We start from the raw sequence: 24613 nt of genomic DNA, 5'->3' as shown, positions 1-24613 counted from the left end.
TATAAAGACCACAGGGGCGACGAGGCTAGTGGTCCTGACCGTGGTTGACCATGGGTGGTCCTGGTTAATATCCAGAGGGGGACCGCAGGTGGTCAGGGTTAACGAGGGCCGGGGCAGTGAGGTGAGGAAGGGATGCTACGTTTAATTCCCACCATACAACTCCCTACTGACTGTGATTAATTACCCAGAGATTCACAGCCAACCCCCTCCTTACCCGCCCAAAACACACACACTCAAACACACACACACCCATACACAGACAGGGTTCTCCAGTTGTCTGTGTTCATTGTCTGGTGCCTGAGAATGACTAAGTGTAACCCTGCTCTCATGGTTACGGTCAATGTGGTCTTGTGTATAGAAGCAGTGACTTCAGTAAAGGGGAAATATCATTACCACTCTTGGGTAAAGTATATCGGTAGAAATGTTACAAATAGGGAGGATCAAGACCCTCGTAAGACAGCATAGTAAAATGGAGGGATGTATTGCAAAAGGAAATAGCAAAATGGCATTATACTGGGAAATGTCTTAACCTGTGGACTTCGGAGAGTTGTGAGTTAAGATCAGAATGAATGGTGTATTGGCCGCTGAAAATCCAGCTGTTGAAGAATAAATGAGGAATATATGTATAATTATTTCACTACAGGTACCGTAGATGTGACCGAAATAGCTTTAAGTAGCAGTAGAAGTACTGTTGTCCGTTAGTTTGTGCAAATTAGTGTAGGGACGGTAGGGTATGGGATTAGAAAGGATGCAAACAATTTAATTGATAGAACCTAGAATATATCTGCAATATTAAAGCTGATAAATAAGAAGCAGTGACCATGTCCTACCTCAACCATTAGAACACAACCTCCCACACAGGGCAAACACAACACCCTGTGTTCCCAAACAAATGAATCATTGATGCTCACTGAGGCTACTTTTTCATACTGAACAACTATTGCCCTACTGTTGCCCTTTTCGAGCACAACTGCTAAAGAATGCTTCTATGCATCTCTCAGTGAGCAGAAGGCGAAGCCACAGTCACAGTGAATTAAGCCCCAGGGTATTCATTGTCTCACAGTCAGAGGCAAAGTGCTTCAATCTGAGGAGATGCATGTTCAATCACAGGACATTTATGTGTCACTTATCATGTCCAGCACCACACTGACATAACCCAGCATTAGTCAGGACTAACATGGGAAGAGCCTTCATATTCAGTAGTGTGTGTGTGTGTGTGTGTGTGTGTGTGTGTGGGGTGATCCTGTTCCAATCCCTATTGTCTTCAGAACTGGTCTCCCACATTGGTGGGTATTGGTAGGATGTCATGTCAGTTCACCCTGCTCTGCTTACTGTATCATCACCACTGTAATCCTCATCTACATAATATGACTCCATGAAGCCATAAGATCAACCACAGCCCACACACACACACACACACACACACACACACACAACCCTGCTAAACATTATAATCCCTCAAAGAGAGAGCGAGAGAAAGAAAGAGAGCGAGAGCTAGAGAGAGAAAGAGAGAGAGAAGTTTAAGCTTGGTCGTCAACCATCCAAAAAACTGTCAAAGAGGATCTGTGTGTGTACTGCAGTTGTGAGCCTATACTACCAAGAACAAAAAGCCCACACACGTCCCTGAAATAAAGAGCAATGCTAGGCTTAGTATTTCTTAGCGGGGATGTGCTGGTATCCGTGGCAATACCAGTCCCTATCTGGAAGAGCCATCGTCCCGACGATGGGTCCTAAATGAGGCCAATAATAGCCCTCTGCTCAGGTCCCCAGAGTCCTGCCTGTTTAAAAAGCCATTCTCCGCTTGACTGAGGGCAGCCTGGCAGATAACGGCAGGGCTGGAGCAGACTGGAGAGGGTAGGTCGAGGTGGGGGTATAGGAGATGGTGATAGGAGATTCATCTGTCTTATTCTTGTTCTTTTTAGTTTTAACCATTTCACCATCTTCTCAGCATTTCCCCCATCTTCTATTTCAATACAGATGTAGGTGCTTCATTTTGTTGTCTCTTTTGTTGCTGAGACTTTTCCTGCAGGAATTGCAGATGAGCTTTGTGATTTACATAAATTCACTGAAAACCCGCACTAACACACATATTAACAGTATTGAACTTCTTGTAGCCTACTTTTGGCCAGCTAATAGCCTAACCACCGATCAAGCAATATAATAGACTAAACGTTCAAATCCTGTTGCTGCAGGACTTTTTCGCTGACATTATAGGTTAAATTAAGATCCTACATCTGTAGGTACCATGGTTATGCATATCAGGCAACATATTTTAAGTTATGAGCACACAGGCATCAACACACACACACACACAGCATGTACACACTTACCAGAGCAAGGTCACTGCCAATATTGTTAAAGTCTATACAAAAGTATTCTCTCCAGCTGCCCAAAAAGAGACCAGAGAAAGTGTTGGTTGCAGAATTCTCTCTGTCCAGTCAGAGCAGAGCAAAGCTTTTAAGGCTTTTAAAGAACCTCTGGCCACTCAGAACAACGCGTTTGTGTTCTGGAACAATAACTGGCCAACCAGAGAAGTCATGCTGTTTCATCTTTTAACTAACCAATAAGAACTCTCACTGCCCATATGCTCACCGCGCCCACTTCTCAGATTCCAGAAACCCAGACACACATGAACGCACGCAGGCACAAACACACACACACAAATAAAGAGCCTTATTGAATGGGAGGGTCCAAAGATAGAACATACAGTAGTCACTGGGGAGGGAGGGAGGAAAGGAGAGAGGTTTAATTTAACATGGCTTATCCTCATTAGCCCTCTCTCTCTCCATCACTCTTCTCTCCCCAATGTCCCACTACATATCTCCCCATACCTCCATCCCTCCCCCAGTATCCCCCTAATCCCAGTAACCCTCTATCCATCTGTCTGTGCTCCTGAGACTCTTACTCCTCCAACCCCTCTTGTTTGTCTGAAACCAATGCCAATTCAACTAAATCCCCAGACCAATCAAGCTCCAGCTCTGTAGCTCTCCATTCCCCACCTTCATATCTACAGTACCTACCCCCTTATAGCCCCCTACCGCTGCCCTCCACAGCCATAGTGAAGCCCAAAACAAAGCTACACAAAGTATCTCCCCTAATACACACAACCACACACACACACAATCCTGGAGAACATTGATTGTATTCCAGCATGTCTTTCTCTTGTCTACAGTACATTATCTCTGCCCTGGGTCTCAGAGAGAAGAATAGCCCCAGGTGGGGAGCAGGCCTCTCAGATGGGATCTTATTACAGGCTTTAGGTTCACAGAAACAGTATTAAGGGTGAGATGGGATGGTTTCTCCGTAGCAGGCTGGAGAGGCGAAGGGACAGAGCGGGACTACTGAAGATGGTTATCCTTGTTTTTCAGAAGGTGTACAGTAGGCCTAACCTCATGCTCAGACAAAACAACAACACATTTAAAGATACACAGGAATGAGAACAAAACTGCCTCTCACACTGAGTCTGCAGAATGAGCCACCTTTCTCTTTTCATTTATTCGATTGCATTAGGATCCCCATTAACCGACGCCAGTGGCAACAGCTAGTCTTACTGGGGTCTGACACGTAACGAAAAATACATTACACACAAAATACTTTACAATTTACAGACAAAAACCTTTACAATTTACATTTAAAAACATGTAGTGTGTGTGTGTGTGTGTGTGTGTGTGTGTGTGTGTGTGTGTGTGTGTGTGTGTGTGTGTGTGTGTGTGTGTATCTATCAGTTACACAGTCAGTACATGTCAGTAAATACACACAAAAAGTAGGTCACATCTCTTCCACGGCATCGGAATACAGGTAGGGTTGGGAGAAGAGCAGGAGGATGGAGGGAGGGAAGGGGGCTGGAGGGATAGGAAAGGGATGGAAAAGAGAGAGGGATGGATGGGGAGCTGCAGGGCTAGGAAGACAGCCAGAACATTGCCAGAGCCAAGAACAGGGCTGGGCCTGTGTTTGAGGAGGGCACACAGACACATGCATTGCACGCACACACACACACACACACACACACACACACACACACACACACACACACACACACACACACACACACCACATGACGCAGGCACGCTGACTCGACCTGTGTGGTAGAGCAGAACACAAGAGAGACACAATCACTGAAGGTTCCATATGCACTTGGAGAGATTCCCATTCACAAATATCACATCTACACACAAACACAAATAAATAGATACTAGTGCCAAAAAAGCACTCAAATCTCACCTAGCTACATTATGGGGTTACACAAGCACACACAGACACAATATGGTTCAAAGGTCTCCATAAAGATGCACTACTGCCAGACGTTCCAAATCAAAGAAGATATCCTACTTTTTTTTTAACCTTTATTTAACTATGCAAGTCAGTTAAGAACAAATTCTTATTTTCAATGACAGCCTAGGAACAGTGGGTTAACTGCCTTGTTCGGGGGCAGAACGACAGATTTATACCTTGTCAGCTCAGGGATTTGATCTTGCAACCTTTCGGTTACTAGTCCAACGCTCTAACCACTAGGCTACCTGCAGCCCTTCATGACATGACGCCTGTCACTGAGGTGTATTGATGCACTGTACACACACTACTGTTCACCAACCATAAAACACACTCTGATGAGGCAGCCATCAACTAACAGCCAAGTGCCTTCTCTTAATAATATTGCACTGAGACAGGCCAGCATCCAGGAAGACTCTCTGCCACCCCACATCAGAGGCCCATGTTGCACAGAGGCGCATCGTTTATGACGGTCCCCCTCTCCTGGGGGACTCATTTCCCCGTGACACGGACCACTGCAGCTGACAAAACAACGGAGCACATAGTTTCGCTTTAGGGAACGATGGCTCGAGATGAGAGTCAGACAGCTCTCTCTCTCTATCTCCCCTGCTCTTTTTAGTAGAGCAGTGCTGCATATTTGAGTGGAGTTTTCACTGACAAGATGACAGCTCGGGGCAAGGAAAATCGAAAGAGATGAAAATGCAACCGATAATACCTTGTGCGTGTGTTTGTATATATATATGCCATTTAGCACACGGTTTCATCCAAAGCGACTTACAGTCATGCACACATACATAAGGGTGGTAAGAGGAATCAAACCCACAATTCTGCTGTAGCAAAGGCCATGCTCTTCCAACTGAGATACTGAGCTACAGCTCCCCTGGGACTGTCTCCACCGGGATTGTGTCTGAAAGTGTGCCTATGTGTAAGTTTGTGTGTGTGGCGACAATATGCATGTGTGTGTTCAGTTTGTGTGAGCGTATGTAGTGTGACTTTGTGTGTGTGTTGTAGTATGTGTGAGTGTGTGGGTAGAGTCCAGTGAGTGTGCAGGAGAGTCAGTGCAAATAAAAAGGGGGTCAATGCAAATGGTCAGGGTAGGCATTTGATTGGCTGTTCAGTAGTCTTATGACATCACAACAGTGAGCCATGAAATGCTTTGAAAGGCTGGTCATGGTTCACATCAACACCATCGTCCCAGACACCCTAGACCCACTCCAATTCACATACCACTCCAACAGATCCACAGATGATGCAATCTCTATTGCACTCCACACTGCCCTTTCACACCTGGACAAAAGGAACACCTATGTGAGAATGCTGTTCATTGACTACAGCTCAGCGTTCAACACCATAGTGCCCACAAAGCTCATCACTAAGCGAAAGACACTGAGACTAAACACCTCCATCTGCAACTGGATCCTGGACTTCCTGACGGGCCGCCCCCAGGTGGTAAGGGTAGGCAAAAACACATCTGCCATGCTGGCCCTCAACACGGGGGCCTCTCAGGGGTATGTGCTTAGTCCCCACCTGTACTCCCTGTTCACCCATGACTGCGTGGTTCCAACACCATCCTTAAGTTTACCGACAACACAACAGCGGTAGGCCTGATTACCGATGACGATGAGTATGGTGCCAGGGCAACAACCCCTCCCTCAACCTCGGCATGACAAAGGAGCTGATCGTGGCTACAGGAAAGGGAGGGCCGAGCACGCCCCCATTCACATCAATGGGGCTGTAGTGGAGCGGGTCGAGAATTTCATGTTCCTTAGTGTCCACATCACTAAGGACCTATCATGGTTCAAACACACCAACACAGTTGAGAAGAGGGCACAACAACGCCTCTCCCCCTCAGGAGATCTTCAGAAAGTTCTACAGCTGCACCATTGAGAGCATCTTGACTGGCTGCATCACCTCTTGGTATGGCAACTGCTTGTCATCCAACCGCAAGGTGCAACAGAGGGTAGTGCATACGGCCAAGTACATCACTGGGGCCGATCTCCCTGCCAACTAGGACCTCTATACCAGGCGGTGTCAGAGGACGTCCCTAAAATTGTCAAAGATTCCAGCCATCAACAACCCATAGTGACAGTTGGGGAAATGATTCCATTACAACTGGTATGGTGTTGAGTCTGTGTGTTATGACAAGGCTAGCGGCATCTGGCAGGCGCAGCACAGAGAAACCTAATGAGGATAACAGTGGAGATGTGATAGGGGCCGGGTTGTTTTGGAGCAGAGACGTGATCATAGGAGAAATAACACACATAAAGTCGACACATTCTCTCCCCTGATAGGAGCAGCAGTCACCCTCACTTAGCTGAGCTCCGGGGAGGGTTGAAACCACCGCTCCTCCTGCCAGATAAGCACTTGACATTCTCTTAGCGTTAGCATCAGCCCTGTGTGTGTGTGTGTGTGTGTGAGTGAGTGAGAGAGAGAGTTGTAGCCAGTAGAGCTAATAAAAGGCCTTTATGTGTTGCTATGAAACTGGCAAATGAAAACAAGCTCAAATACCACCATTCTCTTTCATCCCCTATCTATCTACATAGTATCTTCTCTCATCCCCTATCTATCTACATACATAGTATATCTTGTCATTCCCTATCTACACATTATCTCTTCTCATCCCCTATCTATCTATCTATCTACATAGTATCTCTTGTCATCCCCTATCCATCTACATAGTATCTCTTGTCATCCCCTATCTATCTACATAGTATCTCCTCTTCTCTCTCTCTCTACCTCACCTCCTCTCCTCACACCCTACTGACTCCTCCTCACCGCTGTACCCACTCATTGACTCCTAAACCCTCTCCTCGTCCTCCTCTAACCCGTACCAACTTTAATTTCCTTATTCCCTCTTCTCACCCATAACCTCTACTACCTGACCGTGGGTTAGTGAAAAAAACAACACTGGAGTGAATGTGTTTGGGTTTGAGGCTGACTTCGACTGGTCTGGCTTTGATTTGTTTAATATGCTGACAGCTGTCAGCAACACTATCACACACTCACACACACACAGACAGAGACAGAGAGAGAGAAACCCCTTTGTGCTATATTAGCTGCAAAATATGTAGCTTCCTGCCACATCCGTAGGGACAGCCAGTGGAACGACTAACTACAACAATAGCTTTGCTACCTGTGTCTTTCTCACTATCTATTATTGTCCTCATTCATTTTTTACTGTCGTGTCCTGTTAATTGTTACTACTCATTGAGTATTATTATTTTTCTTATTATTATTTGTCATTGATTTGATGTGCCTATATGTTTTCTTTGGCAATGTATGTGTGTAACCCTTTCCATGCCAATAAAGCCATTTGAGAGAGAGAGATATCTGAGAGAGAGAGAGAGATAGAGAGTGTGTGTATGTGTGTGTGTGTGTGTTAAAGAGAAAGTATAAAGTGGGAGCAGAGAGAGAGAGTGGGAGGGTGGATACAGGAGGAGAGATGTCTCCCTCTGTGTGTCTGAGAGTGACATTGTCAGCTGGGTTATCGGGGGGGGGGGGTATCAGTAGAGCTGGGCTCAGCCATCAGTATTCACACCAGAACATCTGAGGAGCTAGAGAGAGATGGGGAGGAGTGGGAAATACAGACAGAGAGAGCGGGATAGAGAGAGAATGAGAGAAAGAGAGAGATATATAGAGAGAGCGAGAGAGATGAGAAACTAGCCAGGGAGAGAGAAGAGAGATGAGAGAGGAGCTGTGGGGGAGAGAGCGCAAAGAGATGAGAGACGAGGAGTGGGGTAGAGGGCGTAAAGGAATGAGAGGAGGATTGGGGGAGAGAGCAAAGGAATGAGAGGAGGATTGGGGTAGAGAGAGCAAAGGAATGAGAGGAGGATTGGAGGAGAGAGAGCAAAGGAATGAGAGGAGGATTGGGGGAGAGAGAGCAAAGGAATGAGAGGAGGATTGGGGGAGAGAGAGCAAAGGAATGAGAGGAGGATTGGAGGAGAGAGCAAAGGAATGACAGGAGGATTGGGGGAGAGAGAGCACAAAGGAATGAGAGGAGGATTGGAGGAGAGAGAGCAAAGGAATGAGAGGAGGATTGGAGGAGAGAGAGCAAAGGAATGAGAGGAGGATTGGAGGAGAGAGAGCAAAGGAATGAGAGGAGGATTGGAGGAGAGAGAGCAAAGGAATGAGAGGAGGATTGGAGAGAGAGCAAAGGAATGAGAGGAGGATTGGAGGAGAGAGAGCACAAAGGAATGAGAGGAGGATTGGAGGAGAGAGAGCAAAGGAATGAGAGGAGGATTGGAGGAGAGAGCAAAGGAATGAGAGGAGGATTGGAGGAGAGAGAGCAAAGGAATGAGAAGAGGATTGGAGGAGAGAGAGCAAAGGAATGAGAGGAGGATTGGGGGAGAGAGAGCAAAGGAATGAGAGGAGGATTGGAGGAGAGAGCAAAGGAATGAGAGGAGGATTGGAGGAGAGAGAGCAAAGGAATGAGAGGAGGATTGGAGGAGAGAGCAAAGGAATGAGAGGAGGATTGGAGGAGAGAGAGCAAAGGAATGAGAGGAGGATTGGAGGAGAGAGAGCAAAGGAATGAGAGGAGGATTGGAGGAGAGAGAGCAAAGGAATGAGAGGAGGATTGGGGGAGAGAGCAAAGGAATGAGAGGAGGATTGGAGGAGAGAGAGCAAAGGAATGAGAGGAGGATTGGAGGAGAGAGAGCAAAGGAATGAGAGGAGGATTGGAGGAGAGAGCAAAGGAATGAGAGGAGGATTGGAGGAGAGAGAGCAAAGGAATGAGAGGAGGATTGGAGGAGAGAGCAAAGGAATGAGAGGAGGATTGGAGGAGAGAGAGCAAAGGAATGAGAGGAGGATTGGAGGAGAGAGAGCAAAGGAATGAGAGGAGGATTGGAGGAGAGAGAGCAAAGGAATGAGAGGAGGATTGGAGGAGAGAGAGCAAAGGAATGAGAGGAGGATTGGAGGAGAGAGAGCAAAGGAATGAGAGGAGGATTGGGGGAGAGAGAGCAAAGGAATGAGAGGAGGATTGGAGGAGAGAGAGCAAAGGAATGAGAGGAGGATTGGGGTAGAGGGCGTAAAGGAAGGAGAGGAGGATTGGAGGAGAGAGAGCAAAGGAATGAGAGGAGGATTGGGGTAGAGGGCGTAAAGGAAGGAGAGGAGGATTGGAGGAGAGAGAGCAAAGAGATGAGAGAAGAGAGCCATACAGGGAGAGAGAGCAAGATTGACAGGGAGAAGAGAAGGGGAGGGAGAAAGAGGGGAAGAGGAATGGGAAATGAGCAAAGAGCAAAGAGCCGAGAGAAGAGGGAGGACAGAAAAATACCATACAAATGATGTAACAATATATAATTATGTGGCAGAGGTGTCAGCTTGAATTGAACAGACACCATTGGAGACCCTCAAAAGGATTTGTGATCCTCCATGTTTTAAGTATACTCTCAGTCTCCTAACTACAGTTACTACATGCTGGAGCCCCAATCTGCAAGGTGAACCAGGATTTATCTGTCTTGCTCCAGTCAATCAAACAGTGTTCTCACCTTCTGGCCTATTGTACTTTTATTGACAATCAATATGATGAGGAGATGGTCATTTGAAGCACGGCTTCCAGAGGAAGTAAATACCAATTGTGCAATGATGGACAATACTGAGACCATAGGGGGTGGGGTGAAGGCACACACACACACACACACACACACACACACACACACACACACACACACACACACACAGAGGTTATTGGAGGAGGGCCCTTCTCTCTCTCTCCCTCTCTTTCTCTCTCTAGAAGGCCAGCATCCTTGAGTCGCCTCTTCACTGTTAACATTGAGACTGGTGTTTTGCGGGAACTAGTACACAGCGTTGTACAAGATCTTCAGTTTCTAGACATGCGAGAAATTGCCTAGAAACTGAAGATCTTGTACAACGCTGTGTACTACTCCCTTCACAGAACAGCGTAAACTAGCTCTAACCAGAATAGAAAGAGGAGTGGGAGGCCCAGGTGCACAACTATGCAAGAGGACAAGTACATTAGAGTGTCTAGTTTGAGAAACAGATGCCTCACAAGTCGTCAACTGGCAGCTTCATTAAATAGTACCCGCAAAACACCAGTCTCAATGTTAACAGTGAAGAGGCGACTCAAGGATGCTAGCCTACATTTCTCAGAACAAGAATAGACTGACGAGTTTCAGAAGAAAGTTCTTTGTTTCTAGCCATTTTGAGCCTGTAATCGAACCCACAAATGTTGATGCTCCAGATACTCAACTAGTCTAAAGAAGGCCAGTTTTATTGATTCTTTAATCAGCACTACAGGTTTCAGCTGTGCTAACATAATTGCAAAAGGGTTTTCTAAGGATCAATTAGCCTTTTAAAATGATAAACTTGGATTAGCTAACACAACGTGCCATTGGAACACAGGAGTGATGGTTGCTGATAATGGGCCTCTGTACGCCTATGTAGATATTCCATAAAAAATCTGCCGTTTCCAGCTACAATAGTCATTTACAACATTAACAATGTCTACACTGTATTTCTGATCAATTTGATGAAATAAACAATAACAATTGACAGTAAACATTACACTTACAGAAGTTCCAAAATAATAAATACATTTCAAATGTCAGATTATGGCTATAAACAGTGTTGTAACGATGTGAAAATAGTTAAAGTACACAAGGGAAAATAAATAAGCATAAATATGGGTTGTATATACAATGGTGTTTGTTCTTCACTGGTCACCCTTTTCTTGTGGCAACAGGTCACACATCTTTCTGCTGTGATGGCACACTGTGGTATTTCACCCATAAGAGTTTATCAAAATTGGATTTGTTTTCGAATTCTTTGTGGATCTGTGTAATCTGAGGGAAATATGTGTCTCTAATATGGTCATACATTTGGCAGGAGGTTAGGAAGTGCAGCTCAGTTTCCACCTCACTTTGTGGGCAGTGTGCACATAGCCTGACTTCTCTTGAGAGCCAGGTCTGCCTATGGCGCCCTTTCTCAATAGCAAGGCTATGCTCACTGTAGTATGTACATAGTCAAAGCTTTCCTTAAGTTTGGGTCAGTCACAGTGGTCAGGTATTCTGCCACTGTGTACTCTCTGTTTAGGGCAAAATAGCATTCTAGTTTGCTCAGTTTTTTTGTTAATTACTTGACACATTGGAAAAAATTATCTTTTTGTTTCTCATGATTTGGTTGGGTCTAATTGTGTTGCTGTCCTGGGGCTCTGTGGAGTCTGTTTGTGTTTGTGAACAGAGCCCCAGGACCAGCTTGTTTAGGGGACTCTTCTCTAATTTGATTTAGTGGATCATGAGATCATTTTGACAAAATTAATGCATTATGGTTTTAAGGAGGTAGCATTGAATTGGGTACAGTCATATCTAACTGACAGGAAACAGTCCACCTATATCAATGGTTCATTTTCTTCCCCTCATGCTTTAAACTGTGGAATACCGCAGGGCAGCTGCCTTGGGCCACTTCTTTATTTAATATATACCAACGACCTTTCCTATGCCCTAGCTGAAACTCAAGCTACTGTATTTGCAGATGATACTACAATTTATGCAGCAGGACAATCGGTTCAACAGGTACAGCAAGCTTTACAAGGAGATTTGGAGAATATTAGGGAGTGGGTTTGCCAGAATAAACTTGTTTTAAACACCAAGAAAACCAAAGTTATGTTGGTCTGTTCCACTAGGAAAAGGCCAAAACAGCATGGGATACAGTTAAGTATGGGAGGAGTACAAATTGAAGAAGTGGCAGAAACCAAACTATTAGGAGTGCAGCTAGACAACTGCTTATCATGGTCATCTCAAATAACTAATCTATGTAAAAAAATTATTAAAACAGCATGCATAATCAGAAGGATAGCTAAATATTTACCAGGAAAAATTCTTAAGCAAATAACACAAGCTTTAATTGAGAGTCAAGTGAACTACTGTTCTGTGGTCTGGGGAAATGCATCATCAAGTGAAGTTAGGAGGCTGCAGATTGCACAGAACAAAGCAGCAAGGATTGTTTTACGGTGGAGATATGGTTTTTCTGTTGCAGTCATACGCAATGTTCTTGGTTGGTCATCAATCGACAAGATAATTGAAAAAAACATGCTTATTTTATTTCATAATATACATCATTTAAAACGGCCAAGTACAATTCACAAAGGCAATCAGTTGGTAAGAGACAGACATTCCGTAAATACTAGGAATAGATTGTCCACCATCTATGCGTTATCCAGACAGAAAAGAGAAATAGGCAAAAGAACATTTCGATTTAGAGCAATAAAGAAATGGAATAAATTAACTGAGCAAACCAGAAACCTTTCAATATATACATTTAAACATTATTTTAAAACAATTTAAATATAATACACAGAAATGTTGTGGGATTACAGTAGATGAAGAATTCATATTTTTTAGATTGATTATTTATTTTTATTACGTTAGTATATTATGTATGTTTGTAATAGTGTGTTATATGTGAAAATGTGTTCGTATATAAATTGTATTTTAATATTTAAGGACTCTTGGAAGATTAGTCCAAATGGGGACTAAAAGAGATCCAAATCAAATCAAATCAAAATCTCCAGGTTCATCTCTCTGTAGGTGATGGCTTTATTATGGAAGGTTTGGGAATCGCTTCCTTTTAGGTGGTTGTAGAATTTAACGGCTCTTTTCTGGATGTTGATAATTAGCGGGTATCGGCCTAATTCTGCTCTGCATGCATTATTTGGTGTTTTACGTTGTACACGGAGGATAATTTTGCAGAATTCTGCATGCAGTGTCTCAATTTGGTGTGTGTCCCATTTTGTGAATTCTTGGTTGGTGAGCGGACCCCAGACCTCACAACCATAAAGGGCAATGGGTTCTATAACTGATTCAAGTAGTTTCGCCAGATCCTAATAGGCATGTTGAATTTTATCTTCCTTTTGATGGCATAGAAGGCCCTTGTGTCTCTCTCTCTCTCTCTCTCTCGCTCTCTAAATATATATCTCTCTCACCAACGTTTTTGATGTGTGTTACATTTTGAACGGTTTGGTGGTGCTGTGTCCTCTCTCTCTCAAATGCACACACACGCGCACACACACACAGCTTTGACCTTTCATCCATCTGTGCAGAAAACCCCACTGTGATGATCTGAGGGCTCATCAGAGATTATAGAGCCATGACAGATGACATAATATCACCCCTAACACGCCCTCCACAGTCACCTCTGTCTGTGTGTGTGTGTGTGTGTGTGTGTGCGATTTAAACATAGTCCTCTTCATTGCCCTCCTATGACCACCCAGCATCTCCTTCACATCAGAATAATTATTTCTAAACAAAACGCATTTAATCGACTGAGCGCCTCCTTGGCAGTTTCCGTCTGGTGAGTGCTGCGTGACAGCTTCTCCTAAATTACAAATATCAATCTTCCACAGCAGGAGCAGAGCTGGCAAGCTCCTCACAGGGGTCCCCGGGTGCCCCGTGAAAATGCTACCCATCAAAACAATGGCATCAAAACGTGCCAAACGTAACACTCACATCAAAAACATCAACAGCAACATCAAAAGATGAAACCGCCCCTGTCATCAAAGTGTGCTCCCGGTGCGAGTTCCAGTGAAGAGAGAACGAGGCCCCTGAGAGGTTTTCCTCTCTTTCGAGCTAGGCGTCAATGGTTGAGGTAAACGTAGATGTTGAGGATTTTAGGTAGCTAAAGGGCTAAACAATGCCTTGGAACATGTTGACCATCTGTGTGGCTTTAGCAGGCGTGGTGTGGCCTGGGGGCAGGAACAGTGAACAGACAGATAGACATTAACACCAATCTGCTCTGTAGTCTAACCAGGCCTTTCCCTGAGCGTGTTCCCCTTGTTACCGAGCCCTGTTCCTGCCTGCTTTTAAACCTGCAGCACTGCTTTTCCGGACACACCGAGTTACTGATACAACGAGTCAGCGGGATGGCCTGATTCAATCAACGGAAAATGCAGATCATTCATTCAATTCAAGGCCTACATGCAGACGTACCTTGGCTTATTTCTCCATGGAGAGTTTTCTCATGATGTAGTGTTTAGAAACCATGCCATGTTTTCTCAGGGGGTTAGTGATGCGGGAAAATTTCTCAAAAGGAGCACGCTCGCGGACCCTTTTGCGAATCCCCTGGTGTTCCCTCACACACACACACACACACACACATACACACATACACACTCTGACATCGCTAGTAACAGAAAAATGGAGCGGTTGACAAAATGTCCCAGAAGTGCTGTACTCCTCTCCGTTGAGGCACTTGGCTTTCCTGGTGTTATGTATATCTACTCTGCCTCCATAGAGAGGTCTGCTCGTCCTCACTGTAATGCAATACCTGGGTGTTTAAATGCTACAGGACCACTTCATGATAACCGATTAATGGCTTTTAACAGCCCCCAGTACACACAGAAAGGCAGCCGTATAAAGCAATCAAACGCTAATGCAGGGAAGGGGATGTTGGAAAATGAATGAACAGGAAAACCTACGGGGAGTGCTGTATTTGGCCCCACGGGAGAGATGGCGCTTCATTAGGACGCTGGCGGTAGGCTGGAGGAAATGTGCATTGGCTCACCTAGGTCTACAGGAGAGGGGAGTTGCTACACGAAGTGTAGGCCTATGGAATAACAGACACAGGTTTATCCTGATATTACTTCAATAATCATTTATATTTTCTAAGTTGGCAAGTATTCATTTTGAAAAAACCTCCATACACTTTACAGATATTATTATGCCTGCTGTAAGCCACACCACAGAAAGTGACACGTGTGGTGTACGTCTTAGCTCTGCAATTCATGATTGGCTGAGGCAGTCTTTCCATTGGTGCAATGTTGTGTGACCTGTTGTTACCTGCTGTATCACTATGCCTTTGCGAGCGCGAGCCAACAAGACGGAGCTATCCATTTCAGCACCACGCTACGGCAACGCAAGCCACTGAGAAACTACACAGCATTTGCACCTTGGAATTCGATTAAGCTATATTACTGCATTATGAATATTCATGCACAGGCAATAGAGAGAGAGAGAGAGCGAGCGCGAGAGCGAGAGCGAGAGAGAGAGCGAGAGAGAGAGAGAGAGCGAGAGAGAGAGCGCGAGAGAGAGAGAGAGAGAGAGAGAGAGAGAGAGCGCCTCTGGCACATTAAGATGAACGGGTGGGTATGGCTGGCCACCATACTCACTAGAAACACTGTCTGATCTTCTTAACATTCTCTGGCTTTTTCATAATGGGATTCATCACGACTGGCAGTCTGAGCACATCCTAAATATTATTGGAAAAGTAAGACGTAGCCTAGGCTATACTTGAATACATTTAGAGTTCTAACATGCTGAACCCTTTCTTGTAATACTGATTATGTTGTGTTTAAAGTCCTCACCACATGATATATCATGTTCATTTTATTCACTGCACTCCTCCTGAAAGAGCGCTCTCGCGACATGAACCAACCAAAATAACATCAAAACAAACATGAATACAGTGATACCTCCTGGGGTTTGCCTCTGAGGAGTGTTGGGAATGGCGAGGCTCGGTAGCCTACACTGTAAACCCATGAAACATGTAACACGTTTATAACCAAAATGTCAGTGTTTTAAACTTAAAAATAAGGCATTTAGATTTGCCAATAAGTGTCCTCATCTTAAACACTGGCATTTAGAATGAAAGATTATACATGATAGTCAGTTTCCAGCAAGAGAACATCTCCTAAGTGTTCAGATTTTTAACACAATTTTTTACTTTCCTATCATCCCGTTTTAGAGTGCATTTAGTTATTAGAAACTGATGTGATTTTCCTTTTTATTCAGATCAGTGTTAGAAATGTCTGACACTTTACCTTGGGCCTGGCTCCACGAAGGTGCAAAAAGGGGCTAGCCCCCTCAGTTGAAACTTGTGCCCACATAGTTTTACTTTTATGTCCCTATATAAAAAAAACGTTCAAATGATTGAGAGACAAGTTGGCGCAAAATCTGTATGTCAGCACAGTGGACAGAGTGTGCCGCGGTGTGTGTAGGGAGGCTATGGAAAGCCACTGGAGTGGTTACGTATGATTCCTTTGTGTTTCTATAAAAGCGGGGGAAAACGCTTCTCATCTGCTGTAGGCTAAGTGAATAACGTGATAAGTTACCGCCTGTAATATTTGATTTTAAAAGGGTGGGGTCAAGTTTACCATTCAAGCTGCTTCACTCAACTCTGCCAAACGCTCCACCACTAAAGAGTTTAGTTAGCTTCTTCACTAGCTGTAAAATGCATTAGTGTCAACCTTAGATTAATTAGCTCGCTCGAACCAGCTAATCTGCCACTACCACGATGGATATCAGAAAATGGCTTCGCCAAAGTACCGAAACAAAGCCAAAAGGAGAAGGAGAGCGATGAGCAGTAGCAGCAGCATCAAACAACCGAGGCCATCGCCAAGCCCAGCAGCGATGATGCTGCAGAGCTCCAGCTAGCTCCACATGAGGAGCCTACCCACCCTTGCTCAAGCGCCACCAGGATAATGGCTCCACAGCCCCCTAGTCCTCCGACTGTTCCTTGCGATCTTGGAACAGAGCAGCCAGCCCAGGTTAGCCTAGAATCCTACCCTAGCTGTGGATTTGCTGTCCAAAAACATTCATTTAATAGCAACTGGTTCATAGGAAGAGAGTGTCTGGAATACTCGGTTACTGCAGAATTCAATAGAATTCCAATGCAAGAACCCAAATGACGCCCCTGGGTATAGCTACATATCGGTATGTTTCATCATAGAAATAGATACATTCTATTATGGTTTTCTTGGTAGGCTATTGGTTTTCGTGGTTGTTAATGGAACTCTACCTATTGGAAACGTGATTATGGTAGGCTGGAATTGCTTCATTGATTACGTCGATTGAACTTGATCCACAGAAGTGTATTGTAAAATATCACAATGTGTTGCTATACTCATCAGCAGCATGGTTTTCCATGTTTGAAGCGGGCCTATATGCCTATTTGTTTGGAAAGACAGCTGTGCACAGCTGCATCTCACTGTAGTAGGCTACGTTTTGGTTATTTGGATCTCCATTCGCCTTTTGTTTACTGCGTTTGTTAACTTTTAATGTAACTAGCCTAAATATAGATTGTGTCATACCGATCTGATATTTAGTCTACTAGGCCTACTTGATACCTCTGTTTTGTTCCGTTTGCATTCATTCATTCGCGTTCGCAGTTGTGTCGGTATTCTAAGCCAAACTACTATTCAATATTTCTGTTTGCATGCATGAATGACTAAGCTACTACTTTCAGCATTTAGTTTGGTAAGACAGCTGTGTGTATGGCTGCATTCACAAACTGTTTCTAATGGGTGAATTACCCTATCTATCTCGTAGCCTAAATTCATTACCAATACGGCCTTGCTTTAGGGTGTAGGGCGCTGTCCATTGTGCTGATATAGTGCAGCGGAGATTTCATGACAACCTGTCACTTCAAAAGCACATAATCGATGGTCTTGGAGTCTCGGCATTTGAACTTTATGTTTATTGTGTTATAGTGTGATATAAGCAGAATTCAATATAATTCCAATACAAGAACCCCCAAAATTGTGCCCCTCACCGATTCCAACTGCCCTTTAGTAACTTTATCCTGGTGCTGGGTCTGCCTTGCCTACATTTCTGCACAACTGAACAGGACATTTGAATCAAGAAATCTTTTCAATCGCGTGGTGTTGTTGTCACTCGACTTAACAGAGTGAACAAGATGTGGGAGGGGCCTCAATATCATATTTCCCAGCATGGTTTGTTGCAGGATGATTTTTTTAAATAGTTTGTTTTAATATCTATCTTTTCTCATTGGTTCATTGATCGTATACTTCAAAAAGATAAATAACTGACAATTTTCTAAACTAATCCAATCTGTAAGGGGTTGGCCTTATTGACCCCGTTACTGAGATGGTTGTTCCAGTTTAGATGGTTTAGGTAGTCTTTCTTGATAAGTTTGTTACTGTAGCAGTCATTCTGAGTGTAGGTTGTGGATGATAAAATATTCATGTTCATGTCCTCTCTCTGGCTGGTTTCTGATAGGAATTACTAATCACTTTATAAACCACAGCATTGTGACTTGCAGGTCTAATGTGACCTATGATTAGTGATGGGAAACCGAGGCTTTCTGAAGGCTTTGGCAATTTCACCAAATTGTGCCAAAAAATGGTTCATTACTCGGAGCTTCGCTATCTGTTCACAATGCAAATTAGTGACATCTGGTGGTCAGCAATAATCAGCGTGTCATAGCAAGTCAAACTTATCTATAACCGTTACTGGGAATGTTGTTGTAGTTAACTTCTCTAGGGTAGGGGGCAGTATTTTGATGTCCGGATGAAAGGCGTGCCCGTAGTAAACTGCCTGCTACTCAGGCCCAGAAGGTAGGATATGCATATTATTAGTAGATTTGGATAGAAAACACTCTGAAGTTTCTAAAACTGTTTGAATGATGTCTGTGAGTATAACAGAAGTCATATGGCAGGCAAAACCCTGAGAAAAATCCAACCAGGAAGTGTGGAAATCTGAGGTTGTAGTTTTTCAAGTGATTGCCTATACAGTATACAGTGATTTTGCACTTCCCAAGGCTTCCACTACATGTCAACAGTCTTTAGAACGTTGTTTCATGCTTCTACTGTGACTGGGGAGAGAATAAGAGCTCCTGGAAGTAGATGAGTGAGAAAATGACATGAGCTCAGTGGTGCGCACTCATGTGGGAGTTAGCTGTGTTCCTTTTCTTTTTTGAAGACAAAGGAATCGTCCGATTGGAATATTATGGAAGATTTATGATAAAAGCATCCTAAAAATTGATTCTATACATCATTTTACATGTTTCTACAAACTGTAGTATAACTTTTTGGACTTTTCGACTGGACTTAGTAAGCGCGTGCCTTACATTTGGAATAGTGAACCTAACGCGTGAACAAAATGGAGGTATTTGGACATAAAGATGAACTTTATCGAACAAAACATACATGTATTGTGTAACATGAAGTCCTATGAGTGCCATCTGATGAAGATCATCAAAGGTCAGTGATTCATTTTAGCTGTATTTCTGGTTTTTGTGACGCCTCTCCTTGCTTGGAAAATGGCTGTGTGGTTTTTCTTGTTTAGGCGCTGTCCTAACATAATCTAATGTTATGCTTTCGCCGTAAAGCCTTTTTGAAATCAGACAATGTGGTTGGATTAATGAGAAGTGTATCTTTAAAATGGGATATAATAATTGTATGTTTGAGAAATTTGAATTAGGAGATTTTTGTTGTTTTGAATTTGCCGCCCTGCTATTTCACTGGCTGTTGAATAGTGTGTCCCGCAGGTGGCGTCCCACGCTAGCGTCCCACATACCCCAGAGAGGTTTTTAAGGATACATTGGTCTTCAAACTATCCTGTATTCGTACATCTGCATTGCTTGCTGTTTGGGGTTTTAGGCTAGGTTTCTTCTGTACAGCACTTTGTGACATCGGCTGTTGTAAAAAGGGCTTATAAATACATTTGATTGATTGATACCATTTGGATATATCTTTGCCCATCTCTGGCTAGTGCAATGTACATTACTGTAATATTCACAGTAACTTTCCACCAGCATCTTGTAAATTACTGGAAAATTCTGAGCAATGATACATTACAATACTGTAAAATTAGTATACTATACTTTAAGTATATGCTAATGTATTTGCGTCGGTATTTTACAGTAATTACATGGGATTAGTGCAAGCAGGTAGGTATTTCTATATTACAGTATATTTATGAATATTTGGTGTTTTATATCAATTGCACTTCTAGAGGCCTAAACAAAGGCTTCCAAACTGGCAGTGAGTACAGGCCAAAACCCATTCAAAGGACATGGCTTAATATTCACCCATTAAAGGTTCAAGACCCGCTGTCACTCTGATCTGTTCCCTATCTACATTAAATTGCTTGGGCACTACTACCACATATTAGTTAAATTGGTACAGCATTTTCAGTAACAGGTGCAACAAATATAGCCACTAACAAGGCACGCAGCAAAATGTGTTAATGAGCCACAACAATACCATGCACCAACAAAAGGTTTTTGGATCTCCAAAATTACAGTACAGTATTTTGTAGTGATGGTACTGAATTACAGCAAATGACTGAAGATTCACAAGAAAAGGGTTTTAGATTCCAAAAATGCACTATGTTACTGATTTACAGTAAATTACTGGCAGCATACGAGTCAGTATGGTACTGTACTCTTAGGGGTACAGCATTCTCACTAATGGGTGCAACAAATACAATGTCTTACAAGGCACACCTCTAAATATGTTAATGAGCCAGAGATTATTTCACAGCCCACAACCTTTTCCCATAATGCACCATAACTCACAGTATGCTGCTGTAAATATACAGCAAAACAGGTAATACAGTGCTTTACTGTACAGTAATTGCTGTAATTTTATAGCAGAATGCTATTGAGCCCCCATAATGCATTGCTCTTTACAGTACTGAAACACAGATATAAAAATTAGGAAGATATATCACCGGATGTATAAATGTGAAGCATCCGCTGGGCGTTTCCACTTACTACCAAATATGGTAGTGAGAGGAAGCCCATTTGCCGGCAGTGGGAGAAGATGTAACAAGATGGATTTTGGCCGACATTCTGCAAATTTTCTCATCGTGGAACATTTGATCTCAATACAATTTTTCTGTTCTCAAAACTAGAATATGTTGCGAATAGAGTTGACTAAGTTTTGTACACTTAACTCTTTGCCAAAGTTTTTTAAAATTGTGGTTTTTAGAAAGATTGCAAAGGAAAATTGAGTTATTGCACACGCGCACTCTACAGAGTAGGCGTTCCCTAACGGAAATATGTGCACGCATGCTAGAACGCGCCAATTGAATATCGCTAGCTTGTGCTTGGTTCTGCCCACCTTCATGCTTGTTTTGCCCACTATGACTCATTTGAAACAAGGGCTGTGGTCTATCTTGGTTTAGTTATAAAACAAATCGTTGACTGAACTGTAATATAGAATTACAGTAGCTAACTGTTAAAGTGTTGCTGTACATTTACAGTACTTTGTTACAGTGATACGCTGAATAAACATGTTCATGTGTTTAAAAAGTGTTACAGCGAATAAACATGTTCTGATGTTTACCATCTAAACACTGTGACACTTTCATTGAAATTCTAAATGTCTTGATGCATTTAAAATACGTTTCAGAGAAGTATTTAGTTATGTGTTAAAATCCTAAACACTTGGTTTTACAGTGTATTCATTGAGTATTCAGTCATGAGGCTCACTAATCATTCTAATTGAGACGCAGTTCCCGAAATAGGATCATCGTCAATCAACCACCCGAATCCATGCGTCATACGTCTCCTGTCCACACAGTTCCCCCCGGGGTTGCGCTGTTTTCCCCAGCGGCAAGTTTAACCACACTGCGATTACCCACGGTGAGACTCACTGTAGGAAGCAGGTTGGGAAACGACAGAGCGGTGTGTACACAGACTTCTCTTCGTGTAAGCCTGCTGTACACAACCACCATATAGCCTTTTTTTCAGCAGCAGAGATCAGAAAACTCACCCAATCTTAAAAATTCTCGACCACAGAATCACCCCCACACCGGCCATGAACTAACCTCCAACGGGAACTTTGGCATTGTGTGTCATCCCACTGGGCACACACTGGTTGAATCAACATGGTTTCTACGTCATTTCAATGAAATTACGTTGAACAAACGTGGAATGGACGTTGAATTGACGTCTGTGCCCAGTGGGATGCGTCGCGTCACCTCAGTAAAATATCACATTTTAATACTTGATTGCCTTTTCACCCGGTAAACTGCATATTGCCATCCAATTAAAATGCGTAAGTAAGCTGGCCCATGCGTTTTTATTGCCAGTAAACGGCGAAACAACGGTGTTCTCTCTCTGACTCGCTCTCTCTGACTGGCACACAGACCCCCCCCACCCTCCACACACACACACACACACACACACAAACACACACACACGCGCGCGCGCAAACACGTTTACACGCACCACGCACGCAGAAATACTGAGCATGCACGCGCGGGTACACACTGAAACAGACACAAGCTCACACAGAGATAAAGAGAGAGAGAGAGAGAGAGAGAGAGAGACTAAATGCCACTGACAAAAAAAGTTGTTATTGCTCTTGTGAAACAAACACACAAACAAAAGCTTGTAATCGCCTGAAACATGCCCCGTTTGTATACAGTACCCAAAGCCAGGATTCAGCATATGGTTTACCTACAGGGAACAAGACGCCGCTTCGTTTACACCTTAATCTAAATCCTCTCGCTGAGCTTCCCTAAGCCGGCGGGCCAATATGTGAGACTGCACTGCAGTGGATCTCTATAGGTCCTTTAACATCCCCACACCGTAGCTCTTCTTCTATAAACCATAGCAACCTACACCATTCACATACACGATGGCATGCATTGTATAATGGCTTTTCTAAGAAAACAACAAACGTGAAATCACGTTAGCCACCAGAAAAAGCAGTTAGCTGTTCCACAGTCTGTCTGTCTGAATATCTGTCTGTTTGCTCTGCTAATTACAGAGTCTGTGCTGCAACAGCGGCAGGTGCTTTAACTTCACACAGCCATTCCCCGGTCCGTCACAGTCACGACCGTCACAGACCGGCCGTGCGCGTCTATATGATAAATATTACGCCTCATACACTGTGATTGACTGAAATGGTTTCAGAATCAGAATAACTGCTGCAACTTCATATATAATTCCACCGTCCATCGGAAACTAGACTCAATGACAGACCCGATCAATGTGTTGCAGCAATCAAAAAAGTAGCATTGTAATTAAGGGCCAACCAACTTTATCAAACTGCCAGGGGCGGTATAGGCTGCGACAAGAGACAGGGAGCAAATGGGAATTGGCTTACCTTCAAATCGCTTTACAAAATGATCCACTGGCGTTCGTCAGTCAGTGGAGAAAGCTTCGGACACCACAGCGACGGGGACCAGCCAGAGAGAACATGTTTCCATGGAGGGTCAGGGTGCCACTGAAGAACTGGATTTCAACCAGGTCACCCATTCAGACGATAGCCGCGGCGGTTTAAACGGCAGTTTAATCCAAAGAGAAAAATGTGGATCTTGTTTCTGTTCTCAGATGGATGAAAAAGTGCCAAGCTCACTCAAAAAACACAAGTGCATTTAGGTGAGAGACTGAGAGATCGAAGAAAAGGGGGTTTCTATAGTAAAAAAAAAATAAACGAAATTATTATGACCAACTACAAAATAAAAGGCAAAAAATATGACATACAAAACGAACGGGGGTCAATGGAAGCGCGTAGCCTACTGAACTCCCCCCTAAATCTGCCTGCTCGCTTTGCTCCAAGAGGTTCGATCAGGAATTCTCCGGAGTGTGCCCAACCATCCCAAACGCAGGACTGCGCACTCCGCCAAACCGCACCACGCTAAAGACTGGAAAATAAATGTATGCCTATAATCGCAAGTATCCTGTATTGCCAGATCCGATGGGGGGGTTTCCTCCACAGCCCCGCATGTGGATGCGATGCTCATAGCCTGCGCTCCTGAGAGGGAACTCTCCCCGGTCCTAGTGCCTTCTTTCCGCCACGTGCCTCCCGTTCAACAAGCACCTCCGTAACACCTGCATTCTGTCTTAACTAAAGGCCTACTCACGAATTTGAAGGGGTAAATTATTTTAAGAAGAAGATGAAACAATCCGTGGGCAGGCTTGTAATTTTAAAGCCCAAAGCCAATGTGTTATAATTACACTCGATAGCGCAAGAGGGCCACGTGGTGTGCCATCCACCTGCGGTGAGATCGAGAGTGAGATCGAGAGACGGAGAGAGAGAGAGAGAGAGAGAGAGAGATACTATTTTCCTAGAGGCGTGAGTTACTTCCTTCTGTCCACCACCAGACCTCTGTGCGCGTGAAACAGGATGGGAGAGAGGGCAGCTTGCCATCACACAAATGCAGTAGAAAGGAGTTTGGCGCGTGCCTACATCCCTTTCTCTCGCTCCATGGCCAGTAAATTAAATGGATGCTATCCAAACTGTAAAAGTATAGAATTATTCATACTAGCCTATGGTCTGAGTTTTTCAATTAATATGACCTTGTATGGTACGTTTTTGTAATGGGAAAATGTAATTGTCAACTGACATCTATGAATGGCACTGAAATGTTTTGTTTAATGGTTCAGAATAAAACATTGAAGGTTATATAAGGCATGCTTTGTGCAGTAGTCACACACAAAAGTATAAAAGTATTTCCTGCCACTTATTGTCTAGTGCGGCCTATTGCACCAATTTAACAGCATGGTTAACAGTACTGCTGTGAAATCTAAAGGCAATTCCATCATACAGTGATAAATACAGTGTGTTTCCTCAGGACTATGCCCTGTCAAGGCAGTGGTTGAATCAAGGTCTGTGAGTTGAATATTGATGAGGGGCTTA

General features: G+C 43.7%; 1 protein-coding gene across 4 annotated transcripts in view; it reads right to left on the bottom strand.

Moving 5' to 3' along the window:
- The window catches only part of LOC115155834 (interleukin-1 receptor accessory protein-like 1), a 333713-nt gene extending 309988 nt beyond the window's left edge, over positions 1–23725 (bottom strand). For all 4 annotated transcript variants that reach the window (XM_029702809.1, XM_029702811.1, XM_029702810.1 and 1 more), the window contains exon 1: positions 23078–23725. The gene's annotated coding sequence lies outside the window, so the exon portion shown is untranslated. The remainder of the gene's footprint in view (positions 1–23077) is intronic.
- Positions 23726–24613: the final 888 nt, after the last annotated feature.

Source organism: Salmo trutta, chromosome 20 (genome assembly GCF_901001165.1).
Source record: "Salmo trutta chromosome 20, fSalTru1.1, whole genome shotgun sequence".
Taxonomy (NCBI): Eukaryota; Metazoa; Chordata; class Actinopteri; order Salmoniformes; family Salmonidae; genus Salmo; species Salmo trutta.
The sequence above is the reverse complement of the archived record's forward strand: the minus strand, read 5'-3'. Positions and strand labels throughout refer to the sequence as shown.